Source organism: Apium graveolens, chromosome 11, assembly GCF_009905375.1.
Source record: "Apium graveolens cultivar Ventura chromosome 11, ASM990537v1, whole genome shotgun sequence".
NCBI classification, from domain to species: Eukaryota; Viridiplantae; Streptophyta; class Magnoliopsida; order Apiales; family Apiaceae; genus Apium; species Apium graveolens.
Genome location: NC_133657.1, coordinates 54,721,859 through 54,735,398, shown reverse-complemented (window position 1 = coordinate 54,735,398; position 13,540 = coordinate 54,721,859).

Genomic DNA, 13,540 nt, shown 5'->3' with positions numbered 1-13,540 from the left:
TTGTATGTAGGGAGCAGAAGTTGGATATGTCATCAGCTGATAAATTTGGAGTGTCCTGAATAGAATTGAGCTTTGGTATTACAGTAGTCTTTAAATCTGAGATGTCATTCCTTATGATTGCAAGCTGATTGTCGACAGAGGTGGAAGAAGAAGACCGTTCAACCACTTGTGCTTTGAATGCTTGAGCTTCAGCTTGACTTTTAGCAAGTTCTTCTTTCAGGGCAGCAATCTGAGCTAACAGGTTGACAGTATCAGTGTCTGTGTGTGCTCTCACCTGAAGTTCACTCGTGTTTGGTTCACTCATCTCACGTGCATGTGTTTCTCTCAATATGATTGCTCGTGAGGAGTCTTCCAATTGCTGTTCTTGTGTACCTGCATTAAAAATCACCCTAACCTCTTCAAGAGAGGTCAGTGGTGGTGCAATGGGAATTCGCGAGTCCCGATCCTCAGTCAATGCTATCAAATCTTTTGGAATAGATGTCTGAATTGCTTCAGGGATAGATTGACCGAGTTGCCCTCCACTTTCTCCAGATAAATCTGCGAGTGGAGAATCCCATAAGGGAGCCAGAGTTGTCGGATCTGGGAGGGGAGAAAATGACTCTATTAAAGATGGCGGAGAGTCAGATTTTCCCTCTGAAGCATGTGACTGCTCTTCTGCCGTAACTATGGCAGGCACTGTAACCGACTCTACGTGCACTCCTCGCTGTGTGTCCTGAGTATTATCTAGGGAAGTGTATGGTTCCATTGTGAGTAATGGAATTGTGCTTGACTCAGTACAAGATGCCATGGCCCTATGGCGAATTTCAATAGATGCATCCTGTTGAGAGAATGCCTCTAGTAACTGTTCATTGGCCATTTCAAAGTCCATGTCCTGTTGGGAGGACAAGGATGGGCTTTCAGATGCCTCAGAATAGGTTTTTCTTTTCTTAGGAGGAGGCAGAGCTGAGGGTTCACTCGTATTTGACATTGTACTACTTCCTAGTAATCTTCTGGGTAACATTTTAGACAGTGGGGGAAAGGTTGAGATAGAATGAGACTCTGTGTTTGGCTCTATGACCTGGGATTGAAGCTGTGGTTCTACAACTTCATGGTCAGCCCTATCAACCACTGAGGGTCTGTTAACAGAAGTAGGAAGAGAGTGAGAGTGAGGAGTTACTACCTGTAATGGAAGAGCCTGGGTGGCTTGAACCACTGGAGGTTGAGGTTGCTGTTCATGGCCGGGTAGATTAAAAATAGGTAAGGGAATATAATTGGCCATGAAAGCAGATACAAGTACTGGTACTTGCATAAATTTGAAGGTTGTGTCTTGACGAGTGTAAATCTTTTTGCTAACTGGTGGGGGTTCGGTTACAGCAGAGTTAGCAAAAAGTGCTTTGTGTTCAGGGGTGAGTAGATGATCTGCTATAAGCATAAGAAAACGAGCATAGTAACATGATACCCTACGATTTGTAGAATGATCACGTAAAGCAGAAGTTAGACGTCTCAAGAGAATGGGAAAAAGTAGTTTGCCAAAATTGATCCTTTGATTGAAAACAACCGCAAGACCAATATACTGCAGGGTGGAAGTAATGTTATGAAAATTAGATTTTGTGCAGTTGGCAAACACTTTGGAAAGTGTATCGAAGAATATATCCCATTCAGACACCAAATTTGATTTAGAAAGTTTGGTTAAATTGATCACCCCCTGATAGTGAATGGCATTGAAAAAATTTGTGATATCATTTTCAGAGGGTAAATTACAGAAATTGTCTAGTGGAAAATTTAACGCACGATTGACGACTGTTTCATCAACTACATACTGTGTGTTTGCGATGGTGAATGAAAAAGATTTTGAATCATCGGCCACAGTAGAAGTTGTGCAAATCAGTCTAAGTAGATCGACGTTTAAAATCACATTTGATTTAATAGCAGAGCTAACAATCGAATGATCATTTAAAAATCTAATCCAAGGCTTAAATTTTTCAACATCACATTTTTCCGGATTAAAATAACCAACCTGATTATGCGCGACAATTTGGAAATTGAGAGCCATTTTTTTAAAGAATAATAATAAGACACAAGCTTTTCAGAATTTTAAGAATAATTTTAAGAAAATTCGAATTAATTAAATTAATTTAATAATTCGAATTAAATTAATTATAATCGAAAAATTTAGACAGAAATGTATCTCGTTAAAATTCTTAAATCACTAACACAGTTTTGACAAACCAAAAGACACAAATAAGAAATTAAAATTAAAATTAAAAGTTCAAATTCAATAACACAAATGGAATTTGAAGGGGCAAACTGATTTTAATTTGTTTTTGCGTTTTTTATAATAATTTTTATTTAAGAAAAATTCAACAGCATCTCTTTATATATATACTTGTAAGTATATATCACTAAAGTGATGATTAAGTTTGCTGAGTGAAAACTCGAGCAAGGAAATATGGTGACTGATTTTTTTTTTTGTTTGTTCGAGGAGAGAGAAGAGAGAAAATGGGAGTGATAAACTGTTCAAAATTTTTGAAATGAACTGCTATGTTGAAATGGTTTAAAACAAAACAGCAACAGCCTTTATATAACAGCTGGTATGACAATCCGGGATTGTCATACCGATTGTCATACCAGGCAAAAGAAGGAAAAGAAACAAATAAAAATAAATAACTGGTATGACAATCTGATAGTCATACCGATTGTCATACCAGTACAAAATAAAACAATATAATTCTGATATTAATTTTATTACTGGCATGACAATCAATAGTCATACCAATTGTCTTGCCAGTTATAAAATTAATCTGATTTTAAAATAAGCAATCATTATTACTAAAATGACTTTCAGCAAGACAATTTCAATTGTCTTGCCGATTGTCTTTCTAGAATAAGATAAAATAAGCATTAACAGATTTATATTTACATGTGTACTGAAATGATTTTCAGCAAGACAATTTTAATTGTCTTGCCGATTGTCTTTGCAGTAGAAAAACAAAATAAATATGTACAGACCTCTAATTATGTACTGAAGCTATATTTCAAAACAGTACAACTGAAATAAACACTTAAAATTTTCACAGAGACAAAGACAATATTTCAGAATTAATTATTTTTATTCCAAAAATAGATTTCTGTTGAATTTTAGCAAATAAAATTCATAGAAAAATATCTTTAGAGGAAATAAAATATTCTGAGATATTTTAAATTAACAAGTAGAGTAAATAACATAGATAAGATAATATATATTACATAGAAATAAGCAAGAAATATGATAAAATGATAAAATAAATTTGCAAATGAATTTTTCATTTATGAAAAATTCATTTGTAAATTCATTCAAGAACAGATTCCAGATATTAATTAAATTAATCACTAAAACTATTTAACATGCCCAATTTACCAACTAATCTGGTAAATGTGGATTCGTCAAGTGGTTTAGTGAAAATATCTGCTATTTGTTCTTCTGTTGGAACAAAAAATAGTTCAACAGTACCATTCATGACGTGCTCTCTAATAAAATGATACCTGATGTCAATGTGCTTTGTCCTCGAGTGCTGCACAGGGTTGTTGGTGATGGCTATTGCACTTGTATTGTCACATAAAATAGGAATCTTGTTCAATACAGAGCCATAGTCTCGTAGTTGGTTCCTAATCCACAAGATCTGAGCACAGCAGCTTCCAGCAGCAATATATTCAGCCTCGGCCGTTGAGTTGGAAACTGTTTGCTGTTTCTTGCTGTACCATGAGACTAGCCTGCTTCCTAAGAATTGACAACTTCCTGAGGTGCTTTTCCTATCAACAACACTTCCTGCATAATCTGAATCTGTATATCCGACAAGGTTAAAACCAGATTCTTTAGGGTACCAAATACCTAGATTTGGTGTTCCCTTAAGATATCTTAAGATTCGTTTAACAGCAACGAGATGAATATCTCTAGGATCCGCTTGGAACCTTGCACATAAACATGTAGCATACATAATATCTGGTCTACTTGCAGTAAGATAGAGTAACGAGCCAATCATACCTCTGTAGCTTGTGACATCTACCTTAATGGAGTTTTCACATGGTCCAAGCTTGACAGCTGTAGTTGATGGAGTCCTTGCTGATGCAGAATCCTCTAGATTGTATTTTTTGAGGAGTTCCTTGAGATACTTGGATTGACAAATAAATGTTCCATCTAACCTTTGATTTACTTGTAATCCAAGAAAGAACTTCAGCTCTCCCATCATGCTCATTTCAAACTTGCTGTGCATTAACTTAGCAAATCTCTTACAGAGATTATCATTAGTAGACCCAAATATTATATCATCCACATAGACTTGGACTAATATAGTATCATTCTTATGTTTTTTAGAAAAGAGAGTTTTGTCTATGACACCTCTAATAAAGCTATTTTCAATAAGAAATTCAGAGAGAGTGTCATACCATTTTCTTGGTGACTGTTTTAGCCCATAGATAGCCTTGAAAAGAAAGAAGACAAAATCCATATGATCTGGATCTTCAAAACCAGGAGGTTGCTCTGCATATACCTCTTCATCCAGCTTTCCATTCAGAAAGGCGCTCTTGACATCCATTTGATAAACTTTAAAGTTTGAAAATGCTGCGAATGCCAGAAATATCCTGATGGCCTCAAGTCTAGCCACTGGAGCATAGGTTTCATCATAATCAATACCTTCAGCTTGAGAATACCCTTTAGCTACCAGTCTTGCCTTGTTTCTTGTAACCACACCATCTTCATCTAGTTTATTCCTGAATACCCACCTTGTACCAACAGCTTTCTTGTGTACAGGCCTAGGTACCAGTTTCCAGACTTGTTGACTTTCAAACTGATTGAGTTCATCTTGCATAGCAATCACCCAATCTGGATCAAGCAGTGCTTCTTCAATTTTCTTAGGTTCCATCTCAGAAAGAAATCCTGAGAACAGACACTCATTTTGAGTAGCACGTCTAGTTCTGACTCCAACATCTGGATCACCAATAATCAACTCAAAAGGGTGAGCTTTATTCCAGACAGTCTGTCTTGGAAGATTTGATCTTGATGATTCGCCTTGAAATTCATTGTGATGTTGTGTCCTACTAGATGATCCTTCAGCATCTCCCCCTGAGTTGTTGCCATGTTGACTTGAAGATTCTCCGTCAGTAGCAGTGGTATCTCCATTGTTTCCAGAGTTTCCATCACTATTACCTTGAGTATTATCAGGATTAACAGGTTCTTCAACAGCAACAACCTCAGGTTCTTGACCATGTTCTGACTCTGAATCTGACGTATCATCAAACTTCAGTTTCTCAGAAGGATCTTCAGTTTGGATACTAGGGAGTTTAGTGTCATCAAATGTAACATTGACACTTTCAGTTACTTTGTGTTGATCAATGATATACACTCTATATGATCTTCTTCCATATCCAACAAAAATACCCTCATATGCCTTTGCCTCGAACTTACCACGACGATCATCTCCATCCTTGAGCACGAAGCATCTGGCACCAAATACATGAAAGTATTTGATAGAAGGTTTCTGTTCATTCAAAATCTCATAAGGAGTTTTCATGAAGTCTTTGTTGATTAGAGTTCGATTCTGAGTATAACATGCAGTATTGACAGCTTCAGCCCAAAAGTACATTGGAAGACCTGATTCATTTAACATCGTTCTTGCAGCTTCAATCAATGTACGATTCTTCCTTTCTACCACTCCATTTTGCTGAGGGGTTCTAGGAGCTGAAAATTGTCTGGTAATCCCTTTGTCTGTACAGAATCCATTTAGAAGTGCATTCTTGAATTCTGTTCCATTATCTGACCTTATTGCTCTAACAGGGACGTTAGAATCTAACTCAATCATCTTGATATGATCAATCACAACTTGTGGTGTTTCATCCTTAGAGTGAAGAAATAGAACCCACGTATACTTGGAATAGTCATCAACTATCACAAGACAGTAACACTTCTTTGACATAGAAAGGATATTAACTGGACCAAATAAATCCATGTGCAATAATTGCAGAACACCAGTTATGGAAGATGTGTCAGTGCCTTTGTGACTTGATTTCTTTGACTTTCCTTTCTGGCAAGCCTCACATAGTCCTTCTGGAGAGAATTCCAGCTGAGGCAGACCTCTTACCAATTCTCTTTTGACAAGAGAATTCATTGTCTTGAAATTGAGATGGGAAAGTCTCTTGTGCCATAGCCAACTCTCATTTGACGATGCTTTTGCATAGAAACAATTGACTTCAAGATTGCTTCCAGAGTTCATGTCAGCTACGAACAGATTTCCTTTCCGTATTCCCATTAAGGAGGGTTTTTCACTTTTCTTGTGCAGAATCTGACACTTCAGCTTGTCGAATAAAACATTGTAGCCGTTGTCACAGAACTGACTAATGCTAAGCAGATTGTGTTCAAGTCCTTGCACAAGATATACATTTTCAATGATAACATTTCCAGCTTGCAAACAGCCATATCCCTCCGTTAAACCTTTGCTGTTATCTCCAAAGGTAACCACTGGGCCAGCTTTCTCAACCACATTTGATAGCAGGGCTCTATCTCCGGTCATATGTCTTGACGATCCACTGTCAAGAATCCACACTACCGGTTGTACCTGTTTAATGCCCTGCAATACAAATGGATTAGAACTTCTTCGGAACCCAAGCTTGGCTGGGTCCGGCATACTTGTAAAATTGGCCTTTATCAGGCAAAACAACATTCTTAATTTCACTATTCTCAACATTCTCAATGACTGAACATTTGACCTTTAAAACAGCCTTATCAGATTTATGTTTAGGCTTAGGCACAAATGTCTCCTTTCTAGCTTTAGGAGGACTAGCAGTCTTAGACCTATCATGCTTTCTATTATTCACATGCTGACGAGGAGTAGTCTTATCATTAGAAGCATGCTTACCATTAAAATAAGCAAACAACAGATTAAAAGCACAAGACATACAATCAGGAACACCACATGCTTTATGAGAAGGACTAACAATAGGCAACTTATGCATGGTAGACATGGCATTTGTGTTATCCAACTCATGTGTGTCTGAGTTAGTCTCAGTTGCTTTCACAACCTTGACTGGAACTTTTGACACACTTGACTTGGAGACAGCTTTCCCATTAGCATTATCTTCAGCACGGATTTCTTCTTGAATAATAAAAGAGGTCTCATCAAATGGTTCAGCAATTGATTCCTTATAGAGGGGTTCATCAACACCCTTAAGCACATGTGGTACTTCCCTGCCTTTAGCACATACATGAGGAGGGGAGTTTATGCCTAATTTTCCAATAGCAGCATTGTAATCATAACCTATTCCATGTGTTTGATTAACAGCTTGCTTATTGTAAAACTCTTTGGACTTCGAACAAGAATTAAAGTAAGCTTTAACCTTAGCCTCAAGACCGGTGATCTTGTCTTTGAGAATAGTTTCGAGTTGTCTATAATAGTCAACTCTATTCTCTAGAAAAGATACTTGGTCTTTAAGTTTATCTTGATTAATGTGCACAAGTCTTAATTCATTGACCTCTTTCTCAAGGTCTTTGATTTGTTGATTTAACAATTCATTATCACGACGAGCACAATCTAAGTTACCTCTTAGATGATAAACCATTTCAGCATCAGAAAGTTTTACCTCTTTTCTTGACGATGAGGTGCTTGCATCACTAGCCATGAGAGCAAGATTCCCAACTTCTTCATCTTCACTGTCAGTATCATCCCAGCTTCTTCCCTTTGCCAGGTACGCCCTTTCAGATTTACTCTTCTGATTAGAATCGTAAGAGTTCTTCCTTGCTTGTTTTGGCTTCCTGCATTCTGTGGCAAAGTGTCCCAACTCATTACAGTTGAAGCATCGAATGGTGCTTCGATCAACCATCCCTGTTTTATACCCACCACTGCTGGTGTTAGAGGATGAAGATCCACCTTTCTGGAATCTGTTGTAGTTGGACTTGTACTTGAACTTGGGATTCCTTTTGAATCTGACATTTAAGAATCTCTTGACAATCAGGGCCATTGACTCATCCTCCAATTGCTCCAGTTCTTCCAAGGAATAATAATCATCTCCTGATTGATTTGTAGTAGGAGAATCAAATTCTGCTACTATCACATTATCTTCAACCTTGGAAGACTGTACCATTCTATCTGACTATTGAGATTGTTGTTGATATAGTGGTTGTTGTTGTTGTTCATCAGCTACCAGAGCAGTAGACGTGCTGACCACTCTTCCTTTCCCGTAAACTTCCTTCTGCTGAATCTGCTCCAACTCATAAGTCTTTAACACACCATATAGCCTTTCCAAAGAAATCTCACTCAGATCTCTTGCTTCTCTTATGGCAGTGATTCTATGTTCGAGATGAGTTGGCAGTGTTAAAAGGAACTTTTTATTGACCTCCCTGATGGAATAGTATTTACCATTAATGTTCAGGTTGTTGATCAATGCATTGTACCTCTCAAACACTTCAGTGATTCCTTCTCCTGGATTGGATTTAAAGTATTCATACTCAGAGGTTAGGATTTCTAGTTTGTTCTCCCTAACTTCCTCTGTGCCTTCATTAATAATCTCAATAGTTTCCCAGATATGTTTAGAATCTTTACAATTCATCACATGTCTGTTCATTAGGGGATTAAGGGAATCTACTAAGATTAATTGAAGGCTAGCATCCAGGGAAGCTTCTTCTATTTCAGCAGGAGAGAAGTCCTCAGGATCCTTCACATAAGTTCTCGCTTTGGTGATCACCACATCATTCTCTATTACCTCTGGTTCAATAACCATAGGAATTTTTGGACCCTTCTTCAACACTTGCAAATATTTGGGATTAGCAACCTGTAAAAACAGTAGCATCTTCTTCTTCCACATCACATAATTTTCTTTATCGAAAAGTGGAATTTTAACGGTTCCAACTTTTTGTGTAGTCATTATGAATTTTTGAGTGAATAAAAATTCAAGAAGTGAAAGAAACACAAAAGTCTAGGATCTTGATTTGTACGTTAATCAGAAGGCTCTGATACCAATTGTTAGGTCCCAATTTGTTTGTAGAAGGGGGGGTTGAATGCAAACAATACCGTTTCGTCGAATAAAATGCGGAATAAAATTGTGAAACAAAATTCAAGTTAAATAAAACTTTTATTAAACTTGAAAGGTGTTACAACTACGGTATCGGTTACAAGGGATTAATCTCAAATCAATTATTACAAATTTAGAATAAATTCGACATGAACTTTTTCTATTTTTGTAATTAAAAGATCAAATGCTAAAAGCGATTTGAGATTAAGTTCTAGGGATTTTAATCCGCTAGATAGATACACAAGAACAAGATAAGTATTTCTAGTTGATTGGATTTAACTTTACAATCTAGAAAATTGATCTTGAAGTTGCAGAATAGATGTAATATTTTTCTGCTTCTTTTTCTCTTTTGTTCTTCTGTATGTTGTGTTCTGTTTGATTGATTGATATTTTGAATTGCTGCTCCTTCTTCTATTTAACAATCCAACCGAGAGAAAAAGAACTGGAATGACAATCCTTTTTAGCTTGAAAGACTTTCGGTGAGACAATCTATTAGAGCTATCAAGACAATTAAAATGAACTAGCAAGACTTTCGGTATGACTATTGATTGGCATACCGATTGTCATATTAGTTCAAATGAAATTGTTTTACTGAATTAATAATTGATTTTAATCTAAATAATAATTCTATCAATACAATCAACTGAATTAGCATGACATTCGGTATGACTATCAATTGTCATACCGATTGTCATACTAGTACAATCAGTTGTCTTTTTTAGAATTATCACAGATTTTAATCAATTAACATTCTGAAAATCCTCATTTATTAATTCTAAATTAATTAATCAATTTAATTCAATTAATCAATAAATTAATCCTTGCAGATATAATTTATTCTCTTAATTAAATTATATGACTTAATTAATTAATAGAGAATTAATACTATCCCTGAGCAGCATCCATTCTTCTGACAATCTTCTGAAAGTCTCTGAGACTTATGAATCAATTCCGTCACTTTAATGCTGACACTCGATGTACTGTCTGGTTCATGAGTGACTAACTTTCGTGACGTTTCTTCATGTCTTGACTTTGTTGTTATGATTGAATCCTTGTAATAAATGATACCTTGACGAGATCTCTGTCACTTGATTAAATCCACGATCTTGATTTATATCACTGAGGCATGATCAAATTCTTGAACTTCTTCCAGTGAATCTTCAAGTCTGCAGATGAACAATGTTCCTTTATTCTTTGACAGATGTTACTTTGTGAGATCTCTCTGATGCTTGATCCACTATTTACTTATTACATTCTTATTTGAGTTGAGTTAAATACTCGAATAAACGAGTAGGCTATGACATATGCCTTTCAGTTACTTATTGGTATCTTTGCCTGATCAGCAAGATATCAGGTTTATGCCAAGGTTTTCTCCTTTCCAAAATTCATCGGATATTGCAACGCTGTTTATAATTTTCATAACAGAGGTTTTCAAGGAGTGTATGAAATGTATATATATATAGGTGTATATATATATCGGGACTTAATGAAGTATCTCATAACTTCATTATTTATAATGATATTTCGAGGATTGAATCTATTCAAGTCTTATCTTGTAGTCTCATCTGGGTGATGAACTTTTGAAACTGATTATAACTTGAACGGTGGTAGTTCAAGTAGTATTCGGATATAAGTATATGGGAGTATCTTGTAACTTCATCTTTTAAACTTATATCTAGTAAATGATTATCTTGTGCATGTCAAAGATTTTCGGAAAAACGTTGAGACAAGGTTAGATATATGAGATCACCTTGCAACGATATTTTATACAGTTATAAACGGGAACTCTGTGTATATTATACATGTCAGAGGATTTCAAAGATTGTGAAAAGTATATATGTACAAATATACTAAATATTTTGCGACTTGGTTGCGGTAAGATATCAATCTTGGTTCATTTCTTCTTGACCAAGACTTTCATGAGTACTATGAGAATGCTCATATATTGTAAATCATTATACATATTATTTTGGTGGGCTTGTTGCTCACCCTTGCTTTCTTCTTTCATCACACAACATCAGATAGACAAGATGAACAGGACCAAGCTTCCAATTCGCAAGCGGTTAGAAAATGTTTCACAGTTTTCTGGAAGCGTCGATGCCGCCGTAGCTGAGGTAGGAGCTACCAATAGGCTAGGTTTTCAACTATTGATGAATTAGACTTATGTATAATATGAATTGTAATAATGGCAAAGAAATGTAAATTTATTCAGAACCTTCTTGAGGTGTAATGGCTTATTATGTGGAATAAAATGACTTGTGTTATTTTTTGGATATTCATCTCTGAGACTATAACTTGTGGTGTGTGTGTTTATTGTGGGGTCACAGTACAGAGTAGTTGATTGTTTATTAAGATTGGGTGTTATTAAGGGAAATGGAACTCGTGACAACCCGGATCCCTGACCCCGGATTTGGGGGTGTTACAGAAATGGTATCAGAGCCAAGCGTTATAAACCTCAGAGATGATGTGACGTTAAGATAATAAGTTCACTAAGATAATAAGAACTCTTGCCAAGTTCATAGTCGGGCTACCTAACGTAGTACTGACAGTTTAAACCCTTATAGGAACCCTTATAAATATCGTGATAGAAAAGTAGTTCGTTATCATATATGGTAGCGGGACTCCGAACCATGAGGTTGAGGAGCAACAGCGCGATGATGTTTTATTACTAATTGGAGATCGGGTTGTGGATCCGATAGAGCGTCCTAACGCATGACCGGATGATGTTCATATTGAGGATGTAGCGGTTGAGGATGTTGTCCTAGAAGGGATTGTGGCTGAGGAGGATCCCGTAGAGGATCCTGACAAGAATGAATAAAGGACCACTGAGGAATTGATGACCATGGTTAGGGAAACTACCAGAGGTAGGATTGGCCGGTCACTACCGGAGGTTCGTTCAAGTTTATAAAGATAGTAGCCCTTTAACACGGCTTACTCGTAAGACTGAAAAGTTTGAATGGACAGAGAAATGCGAGAAAAGCTTTTAAGAACTGAAGCAAAGGTTGGTGACGGCCCCTATGTTGGCGTTGCCGGATGGAAAAAAGAGATTTTGGGATATGTAGTGACGCTTCGTATAAGGAATTAGGGTGCTTCTTATACAGATTTTGGGATGTGTAGTGAATTCGTATTATCCGGATAGTCGCGATATGCTGAGAAGTATCCCTCACGATGTAAAATAAATATGATTAATTAATTAATCATATTTAATGAATTAGAGAATTTATATAAATAATGATAAAATAGTTTTATCATTTTTTATTTCTACTACCGGCTTAATATTGAACCTACAGGGTCACACCATAAAAGAGAATGATTTAATGGTGGAGGAATTAATTAATAATGGCTGATAATTATTTATTTATGAAATAAATAATTAATTGGCAAATATAATAATTGATTAAATGAGATTTAATTGATTATAAATTAATTAAGAAAAGGTTCTTAATATGATTAATTAAGAATTTAATTTTTGGAAATTAAATCAAGTGAGAGAATTATTTCTAAAGAGTTGAGAAAAAGAATTAATAATTAAAAGGTGTTTTAATTATTAGTGAGAATAATAAAGGGTTAATAACAATAATATTTTATAGGAAATTTTCAACTGAAAATTTTGCCTATAAATATACCATTATAAACCCTATTTTTGCCTCAACCAAAAAGATTTACAAAACCCTAATTCTCTCCATCTCCTCCTCCTTCATTACATCGTTTTCTTGGTGGATACCGGTGGAGTGCTTCACACTTGAGGAGCAGCTGCTAAGGATCTCCGTTCATCGTTTTTGGATCGCCATTAAAGACCTCCATCTTTCCATTAACGTAAAGCTTCTTAAGGTAAACATACTGAACTACGAATTAAATATTATTTTTCGCATGGATCCTGCGGAGGGTTTTGTTTTTTTTTTAAGATTTAAATTTACGTTTTCGCTGCGTTTATGTGCTAAAAACCCTTCAAAGCAGTCATCTGAGAAGGCATCTTCATCTTCAAATTCTTCATCCTTAGGAAAGCTGTTTGAAAAACATCTTGAATTAAGTTCACAGCTGCCGTTACTTTTTCTTGCTCTACCCATTTATCCCTCTCGGTTATGTTATCCTTCAGAGCTGAGGTTGATTGAGCAGGAAAGATCAAGATAGGAGTCCCTTAGGAAGATGGTTCTGAAACATACAGTTGTTTGTTTACTGAGGTCTTTGGCCCAGTAATGGCAAGAGCTGTTTCAGTGGAGATCGAGATTGGCGCTTGCTTGCTAACTGAGATCTTTGGCTCAGTATTGGCAATTGCCTTTCCTTTTCCTGTGTGAGATAAAGATCGCTCAACGAATTCCCGTAAACTGGTGAATGCTGCTTGCTGATGTTCAAGTTGATCGGAAAGACTGACGATTTGATGATCCCTGAGAGATAATTCTTCCTGGAGATATTGATCCTTAAGAGCTGGTTGTTCTTTGATATAACTGTCTTTGAAAGTCAACTGCTCTTTAAGGTATGATTTAGTGACATAATTTGATAGATCTATGGGTGAATTTTGGATAAA